The sequence below is a fragment of the Arvicola amphibius genome, chromosome 12 (genome assembly GCF_903992535.2).
Source record: "Arvicola amphibius chromosome 12, mArvAmp1.2, whole genome shotgun sequence".
NCBI classification, from domain to species: Eukaryota; Metazoa; Chordata; class Mammalia; order Rodentia; family Cricetidae; genus Arvicola; species Arvicola amphibius.
The window spans coordinates 16,615,228-16,625,189 of NC_052058.2; positions in this window are offsets into that span (position 1 = coordinate 16,615,228).

Below are 9,962 nucleotides of genomic sequence, written 5' to 3' on the forward strand. Positions count from 1 at the left end.
GACTCATCATCCACCTTGGACAGTTCACAACTGTCTTTAACTCCAGCTCCAGGGGAATTTGACACCTCTGTTCTCCACAGGCATTCCCATTTACATGTACACAGGTAATTGAAAATAAGATCAGGAGGTGGGCTGGGAGGGGTGAGGAGAGCGAGGGGAGGGAAGAGGAGTGGGAGGGAAAACTGTGGTTGGAATGTAAAACGAAAATTTAACAAATAAATTTAAAAAATCAGGTTTTTTTGTTTGCTTTGTTTTTTTTTTTTTTTTGTTTTTTGAGACAGGGTATCTCTGTAGCTTTGGAGCCTGTCCTGGAGCTAGCTCTTGTAGACCAGACTGGTCTCGAACTCACAGAGATCCGCCTGTCTCTGCCTCCTGAGTGCCGGGATTAAAGGCGTGTGCCACCACTGCCCGGCGAAAATCAGTCTCTTTAAAAATATCTTGTTTACTTATTATTATTATTTTGATTTTTCTAGACAGGGTTTCTCTGTGTGGCTGTCCTGGAACTAGCTCTTGTAGACCAGGCTGGCCTTGAACTCACAGAGATCCACCTGTCTCTGCCTCCTAAGTGTGCCACTATCGCCTGACTTTATTTACTTATTTTTGAAACAGGGTCTCTCTACATAGCCCTAGCTATCCTGAAACTCTTTAGATAGACCAAGCTGGCCTCTTACAGATGTCTTCCTGTCTCTCTGCCTCCCAAGTGCTGGAATTGAAGGTGTGTGCCACCATACCTGGCACACTCCTTTATATTTAAAAATAAAATTTTATTACATGTCTTGGTGTATATGTTTCTGTACGTGATGAAATGCATCCTGCCACTGCATATGTGTGGAAGCCAGAAAAGAGTTTTCAGAAGTTACTTCTTTCCTTCCATCTAGTATGTCCTGGGGATTGAATTTGGGTTGTCGGGCTTGGTGGCAAGCACCTTTATCCACTGAGACATTTTGCTGGCCCTAGTTTTAATTTTTTTCTACAATAATTAGAGTGCTTCTGCAGAAGTAACATGAATAAGTAACCCAGCACTCTGTTTTCTTTAGAAAAAAAAAATCAGTGCTTGACTCCTTCACAGTAAACACGCAAGAGTTAAGAACTTGTAGATGAGCTCAGTGGCACAAGCCTTTGACCCCAACACTCAGAAAGTAGGCACAGGAAGATCTTTGGGTTCAAGGCTAGCCTTGAATACAGAGCAAGTTCCAGGACAGCCAGGACTACACAGATACACAGTCTTCAGAGCAGAGATGAATGGGGCTTGTGTTGCCTCTCAATCAAAAGAAGGGTCATTTGCTAAACAGCAAATATTGATATCTTTCTCCTAGAGTTATCTAAATGAAATTGCAAAGCTTTTTATTAACTACTATGCTACCCCTCAACCTCAGGATACGCTAAAAAAAAAAAAAAAAAAAGAGCTGTTTCCATCTCCTTTCCCTCCCAAAGTCTAGGTGATTATTGGATGGATGGCATTCATTTCGGTATCATTTTATAATTTAGGATTTTCCTGTTTGTGACTTTTAACACTCTGGAGTAGTTAGGACCAAAGAGGCTGTTGACATTTGATAGGTTAAAAGACGGAGGGGGCGGGGCAGTGGTGGCGCAGGCCTTTAATCCCAGCACTCGGGAGGCAGAGGCGGGCAGATCTCTGTGAGTTCAAGGTCAGCCTGGTCTACAAGAGCTAGTTCCAGGATCCAGGACAGGCTCCAAAGCTACAGAGAAATCCTGTCTCAAAAAACAAAAACAAAACAAAACAAAAAACCAACTGGGCAGAGGGGATTAGTGGGAAGTGGGAGAAGGGAAAGGGAAGGAGGTTAGAGGAGGTGGGCTCAGTGTACAACAAAGTAATGTCCTTACATAACAATATACACAATTAACATTTATTTATCTGTTTGCATGCATTTCTTTGTTGTTGTTGTTGTTGGAGAAGGAGTGGGGCAAAGCACGCTGGAGTGTGGAACTAGAGGGCACTTTTCGTAAGTCGTTTTTTTCTCCCAGCACATAGGTTCCAGGGATCAAACTCAGGTTGGAGGACTTGTGGTGGCAAGTGTCCTTATTCGCTGTGCTAACATCTCACAGGCCTTCACTTAAAAGACAGAATTAGCTGGGTGGTGGTGGCAGACGAATTTAATCCCAGCACTCAGGAGGCAGAGGCAGGTGGATTCTTTGAGTTTGAGGCCAGCCTGGACTGTAAAGAGTTCCAGGAAAGCCAGGACTACACAGAGAAACCCTGTCTGAAAAAAACCAAAAAGAAAAAACAAAGAATTAAAAAACAAACGAATAAAAAATGAGACGCTGGAAGCAGATTTGCCTGAGGTTGCCTGGCCGGGCAGTTCAGGTGTTGGCTGAACAGCCTGTGACCCATATGGGCTCATTCATTCCCCACATCTGGGGTCCTGAACCCTCCCTCTAGCAGGTTACCCACTGTGAGAAGGACAGTCAGAGAGGACAGACTGGGGAGCAAGGCTTTTAGGGAGGAGGCCTGGATGGTGCACGGGGGGGGGGGGGCATGGAGTGGAAGTGGGCACAGGGAGAAACTTTCTGGAGGAACCGATCGCATCAAGCATAAGGGCATGGTGAGGTCTAGCTTCAGAACTGCTCAGAAGCTGAGATAATAGGATACTATTCATATCTATACTAGCTAAGAATTTAATAGGCAATACAGCTAGTGTCTTTGTTAGGGTTTCTCTTGCTATGATAAATCACCATAACCAAAAGCAACTTGGGAGGTCAGGGCAAGAATTCGCTGGTGGAAACCTGGAGGCAGGAATTAAAGCAGAGGCGAAGAGCAACGCCACTACTGGCTTGCTCAAAATGCCTTGCTGATTCCTGCATTCTCGTAACCCTGAACCACCCACCAATTCCCACTCCTGTACACCCACCTGTGGGGAGGGCCAAGCCCAAGTCACTCATTAACCGAGAAAATGTTTCTACAGACTTTCTTTTCTTTTAAGATTTATTTATTTATTATGTACACAGTGTTAAGAGGGCACCAGATCTCTTTACAGATGGTTGTGAGCCACCACGTGGTTGCTGGGAATTGAACTCAGGACCTATGGAAGAGCAGTCAGTGCTCTTAAACTCTGAGCCATCTCTCCAGCCCATTCTACAGACTTTCTTACAGGGATTCTGGATGCTGTTTAGCAGATTTCACAATGTTAGTGTTGTTGGGGGAAATCATGGTGGTTCACACCTGTAATGCTGCCACTTGGAGAATGCCACAAGTCTTGAGGCTGACCTGGCTACAAGAGACATCTACCAAAAAAAAAAAAAAAAAAAAAAAGCAAACAAAACCAAACTAACCAACCAAAACAAAACAACAAACAAACAACAAAAAACCAAAACAAAGCAAGCAGAAGGTGTGGGGGAAGAAGTGGGAAGGACATTCTCAGGAATGACAGATTGCTAAGGGATTGCCTTTGTCCCATCCATTAGTCCATGCATCTTGCTTATACTGAACTTAGCATTTGGCAGGTAAAAGGAGGGGAAAGGGTCTTGTTGAAAATTGAATGCGCTGGGTGATGGCAGCGCACGCCTTTAATCCCAGCAATTGGGGCGGGGAGGAGCAGAGGCAAGGCAGATCTCGTGGTTTGAGGCCAGCCTGGTCTACAAAGGTAGTTCTAGGACTGGATCCATAGCTACTAAGAAATGCTGTCTTGAAAAACAACAACAACAAAACAAAAAGAATTGAATGCAAATGCACTGTCCTAAAACCAGACTCTGGGTACTGAACCTATTGAATGGCTCCTTCCCCTGGAAAGACTATGCTGCGCCACTCCCACAGGATTCTTTCCCTTATCGTAGCAGCAGCGGCGGCAGCAGCAGCAGCAGCCAGGAAACTGATCCAGATGTTTATGCTTCCTGAAAGTAGGTGGTCTTGATAGAGTCCACTCCTGAGGTTTTCAAAAGCCCCTGGAATCTTAAGTAATTTTTCTTCATAGCTTCTTAACCTGTATTAAGATTAAATGGATGGGCTGGGCAGTGGTGGTGCACGCCTTTAATCCCAGTAAAAAAAAAAAAAAAAGATTAAACTGATGGATCTGTTTGTCCTGTCACTGTGGCCTTCATGTCTCTCATGTTAAATAGCTTCAGTTTTCTAGAGGAACAGAATCAATAAAAAATATTATATATATATTATATATATATATATCGGATGCATAATTATAAAGCAGATTATTTTTAGGTTAGAATGACTATGTGATGCCGGAAAGGCAGAAAATCCAGTAGTTTCTCAGTTCAAGGAGCTGGAACCAGTGCCAGCAAGGTGACTTAGCTGGTAAAGGCACTTGCCACCAAGCCTGACAACCTGAGTTTGTCCCCCAAGCCAACTCGCTCAAAGAGTCATTTGCCTTCCACATATATATATGCTGTGGTACACATAAACTCTCTCTCTCTCTCTCTCTCTCTCACACACACACACACACACACACACACACACACAGTGTGCACAAAATAAATACAATGTAATAATTTATCACATAAACAAATGTAATAATGTTAATAAAAATCTGGGACCCTAAAGCAAGGAGACTGATAACCCAGCCCAGTTGGATACTGAGAACCCCAAAGTTCCTGGGGGTTCTCTCATGAGTCTAATCGAAAGGCTGGAGAAGCTGGGGTCACAGATGACAACGGAGGAGCCTAGATCACACGTGGTGGCTGACGTTCTCTCCTGCATTATTCTGTCCAGGACACCAGACCATTGGACTGTGCTGCCTACATTTAGGGCTGGTCTTTCCACTTCCGGGAGCTCACTCCCTACAGGGCCAATTCTTTCTGCAACTTTTCTTTTCTTCTTTTTTTTAAATCCAGGCTGGTTTCAAAACCCCCTTGTAGCAAAGCCCCAAAGGATGACCTTGAATTTCTTCTGCTCCCCTTTTGTCTTCCTACCCCCAAGTGCTGGGATTACCAGGCATTTACCACCAGGCCCAGTTTCTCCGGGGGGGTGCAATTAAGTTTAAGGCTTTAGGCATTATGAGGGCTAAGTGCTGAACCACTTGAGCTGCGTCCCCAACCCACGAATTGAACTTTTTGATACTGGAAATAGAACTTGAGCAGGAGAGTTAGGTGAGCTTAGCTTCATCACTTAATAACCTTGGGCCAGCATTTTAAACACTCTGATTCTGTTTCCATTCTGTAGTTGAGGCTACTATTTCCATCTTGCAAGATTGCCATGAAAATCAGAGCTGTTTTGTATAAAAAGCCTGGCACAGTGGCTGGTACACAGCAAATACTTAATTATTCCAGGAAACTAATCACAAATTAATCAACTAGGACAGAGCACTTAAATCATTTATATAGAGTGTGAGCGACGTCGAGTAGATGCAGCGTAGGAGAAGGCAGGCATTCCAGAGGTGCAGAGCTGAGTGTACACCGTGTCGACAATTAGAACAGAGTACAATTTTACCCCTGTACCCCACGCAGCTTTTCTGTGTGACTGAACTCAGCATGCCCAACCACTGAGCAACACCACTAGCCCCTCTCCCCCAGTTTTTGATGAAGCGTTCACGTACAATGACCAGCTAGCAGAAATCCACATTTAGAATAATGAATATGTGATATGATCTTTGCTAATTACTGCTTGTAAGTCGCTTCGTGAAGGGTGTGTGTGAGGTTTGATTGGGCTTTGGTTTTGAGTGTGTGACTGTTCACGTGGAGTGAGTGTGTGTACAGACCTACACCATGGGAACTATGCAGCTGGTCAAGATGCCTGCTCCCGTGTGGTTGTCCTCACCAGGTCTTATGGCATCGTTGTTATGGCATGTCACTCTCTCCAAACTACAAGGTGGCACTGTGTTGTGCACGTCTGTTTTGGCTTCATACTGTACAGTATTGGGCACGCAGCAAATGTTCAGTAAACATTTGTTACACAGATAAATTGGAAATTGCAGGAGCATATGCTGGTCTTCAAATACATACATATTTATCTATCTATGTATCTGACACACTTTTCGCCCCATGCCTGGGGCCAATTTTCCATGTAGTCTGTCAATTGAGTCACGTATAATTGCTGTTCGTCCTTTTGGCTAAAATCAAGTGTTGAGTCACACACACACACACACACACACACACACACACACACACATATATATATATATATATATATATATATATATATAGCTGGATGCTTGGTTTAACTGCTGTCCCGAGGAAGTCTGGGATGGAAATAGTCTATTCTATATTATACAGTACAAGGCTACCGGCTACGAAGGATACTAAAAAGTGCTTAGAGTGATGAAGAATGAACTTTGGATTTTGTTTTTATTAATTCAGATTTCAGTAGCTACTTTGAGGATTGGTGAGAGAAGCTCTCTTGTAGCCCAGGCTAGCCTTAAGCTCACTATGTATCTGAGGCTGCCTTGAACATTTGGTCCTCCTGCTTCTACCTCCCAAGGGCTGGAAGTATGGACGGTTCTATCGTCTCTCACACCACAATCATTTGGTAGATGGCAACACTTCCTGATGATGTTTATAGTTGGAAGACGTCTCTAGTAGTCTGGTCACCTTTTGAAAGAATACTCCTTGATTGTTTTATTTATGTGCATACATGGGAGTGTATGCCATGCATGTGTGTGCCTGTAAAGGACAGAAGATTTCAGATCCTCTAGAGTTGGAGTTATAAGCAGCTGTGAGCTGTCCAACGTGGGCACTGGGAATTGAACCTGGGTCCTTTTGGAAGAGCAGCAATAGCTCTTAACTGCTGAGCTGTCTCTACTGACCAACCTTCTAAGTTCTTTACTCAGCACTTGGGAGCCAGAGACGGCGAATATGAGTCTGGGGCCAACTCGGGCTACATAGTTAGTTCCGACCAGCCACCACTATTACACAGTGGATCCTGTCTGAATATCAAGCAAATAAGAATATATATGGTTATATATTAATATATTCTTATTTATAAATATACTTATATATTCTTATATACAATATATAATCTTATATACATACTCATGTACTTGTATATAAGAATATACTTATATATTAATATAGTGTTTTATATTTTATATATGCTTATATATAAATGTTAATATATTATATTATTTATATATAACAATATATTATATACTAATAGAATAATATATAAATATATTAATGTATTCTTATGTAAATATATATTTTTATCTAAATACACACATATATGAATTAAGTGGGGATAGAATATATTTCAGGGGAAAGTCACAAGGCCCTAGGTTTGCTCTCACATGTCATATACATCAATTTAAACATATATGTCACTTATGTATATAAATACATACGCATATATAAGGTTAAAAAGTCACTAGAATTCAGTTACCATCTACAGTTTTTAAGCAGCAAAATAAAATGTGAAGTGGTACCTATGTTTAAAAGGAAGATGACTGGGTCTCTGAGCACCGAGAAAACTCTTTCCCTCTCTGGTTCGGTCTAGGGCAGCACTAAGGAGCAGAGTGGGGCTGGTACAGCTGTGGAGGTCTCGGCTTCTGGGTGCAGAGTGAGCAGCATGGACAGGTTCTGTTGTCCTACTGGGCTCTACAGATCTGCAGACCTCTTGGATATAAAACTGTGGAGCCTCTGTGCATCTAAAATTGCATTTCACATTCATTACTGAAGCCAACAATGCTCTAAGAATGGTTGGTACAAATAAATCTGGTCTTATTAGCTATGTGAATCTTTTTAGTAAATGGGGTTTTGTAGCTATGTAGCTCTGAATGGCTTTAAACTCACTAAGATCTGCTGGGCTCTGTCTCCCGAGCACTGAGATTAAATGTGCCCACCACCACATCCTGCTACAGTTCAGATTTTACCAATTTAGATGGATTGTTTACATGTCACTGATATTTACAAACATAAACATCTGAGAGCACACAGAACCATAAAAATAAAATTATATGATGTTTAAGGGACAAGAATCCAGTTTATGAATTTGTAAGCCTCCTTTAGCTCTCTTCCATTTTTGAACAAGCATTTAACTTCCGAGTTTGTGATTTATCTTTAAGAGACATTATAATCTAAGGATTAAGTGAGTTTTGGAGCTTCGAGGGCTGCCCCACCACCTTCATTAATTTGAGAATCATCAGACTGCACTATTTCATTGATTTCAACTCAAATAATTTCACAGAGATGAATATTTCCTGTTTACTCCCAACTCCAGAGTAAGGTAAGATGATTTTTAAAAATGATTTCATCTGCCGGGTGATGGTAACTCACACCTTTAATTCCAGCACTTGGGAGACAGAGGCAGGCTGATCTCTGTGAGTTCGAGGCCAGCCTGGTCTATGGAGCAGAGTTCCAGGACAGGCTCTAAAGCTACAGAGAAACCTGTCTCAAAAACAAACAACCAACCACCACCAACAACAACAACAAAAGATTTCATCATGGTGTGGTGGCACATGTCTTTAGTCCCAGTACTCAGGAGGCAGAGGTAGGAGAGTCTCATCCAGCTTGGTCTATATGCTGAGCTCCAGGACAGCCAGGGCTATCTCTATAGGGAGACCCTGTTTCAAAAAAACCAACCAACCAAATAAATCATTTTATTAATAGGTTAAATTATATTAGCCAAATAGGATAGATTTAACTTCTGTACCTCCAAGTTTCAGATGTACAGGAAGAAGACAGGGCCAACCATAGCTTTACTGCCAGAGCACGGAACAGCCAGTACAACCCAACATTTCACAGTCCTTGGTTTTTGCAGAGAAGGGGCTCAGGTAGCCCAGACTGGCTTCCCACTCCTTATGTAGCCAAGGGTGACACTGTCACCCCTTTTTTTCTGTTTTGTTTTTCCAGACAGGGTTTCTTAGTTTAGCCTTGGCTATCCTGGAAATAGCTCTGTAGACCAAGCTGATCTGAAACATGGAGCATCTGCTTGCCTCAGCCTCCCTAGTGCTAGGATTAAAGGCATTTGCCACCACCACCCCGATGACATTGAATTCTTGATCATCTTGCCCGCATCTCCTAAGTGCTGTAATTATAGACATGTACCACCGGGCCTAGCTTAGGCACAATCTACACAGGATGGCCCCTGTGTAGAAACTAAATTCTATTTCTACCTTTAAGTTTCAGGAACCAAGAACATATTTTTAATTACAGAGTAAAAGAGTAACAGCTCTCTCTCTCTCTCTCTCTCTCTCTCTCTCTCTCCTCTCTCTCTCTCTCCTCTCTCTCCTCTTTCTCTCTCTCTCTCTTCTCCCCCCTCTTTCTCTCTCTTCTTCTCCTCTCTCTCCTCTCTTTCTCCTCTCCTCTCTTCTCTTTCTCCTTTCTCTCTCTCCTCTCTCTCTCTCTCTCTCTCTCTTCTTTGATATGGGGTCTCTCTGGCTATGTAGCTCAAGGTGGCCTGGACTTTACTATGTAGCTCCGGCTGGCTTTCAACTCTTGATAGTTCTGCTTCCCTTGGCCAACTGGTAGAACTATAGTAAGTGTATTCTTTTTACTAACTCCCAGTCTTTTATTTTTACAAGTCTGTAGGCAATTCAGCATGATTAAGTTTAGAGTGTGTGTGAAAAAACGGAGAGCATCAAGGTGCATAATTTAGCTGGTGTCCCTGTCATCTTTACCTAATGGATCGCTAAACTGGAGGACCAGATCCGTCTTTACAGTCAGTAGTCTAGGGGAAACTTCCATGCAATTCTAAGGGTTACTCCAGGGTCACTAGTAAAGGCGGTGAGTGGTGCACAGGGCCCCACTCCGTGTGCCTTGCCTGCGGCATGGAGCAGCACAGCATGTCTGTTCCCCAGGCCTTGCACCACTGGGTATGGAAGAGACAAAAGAAACGCTCTGGCCTCGCCCTTGAGGAACTTAAGAAGTCCGATTGGCAAGGCAGGACTTGTAAAAATTAAAACGCAATCAAATGAAGGAAAAACAAAGAATCCACTTCAGTATAACAATCGCTTATTTGTGCTTTACAGAGCAGCAGTGTTAACTTGAAGGAGTTTTTAAACCAAGAGCCGGAGGAACAGACAAAAAAAAAAATAAAAAAAGCCAAACTAATATGGAAGAAAGGA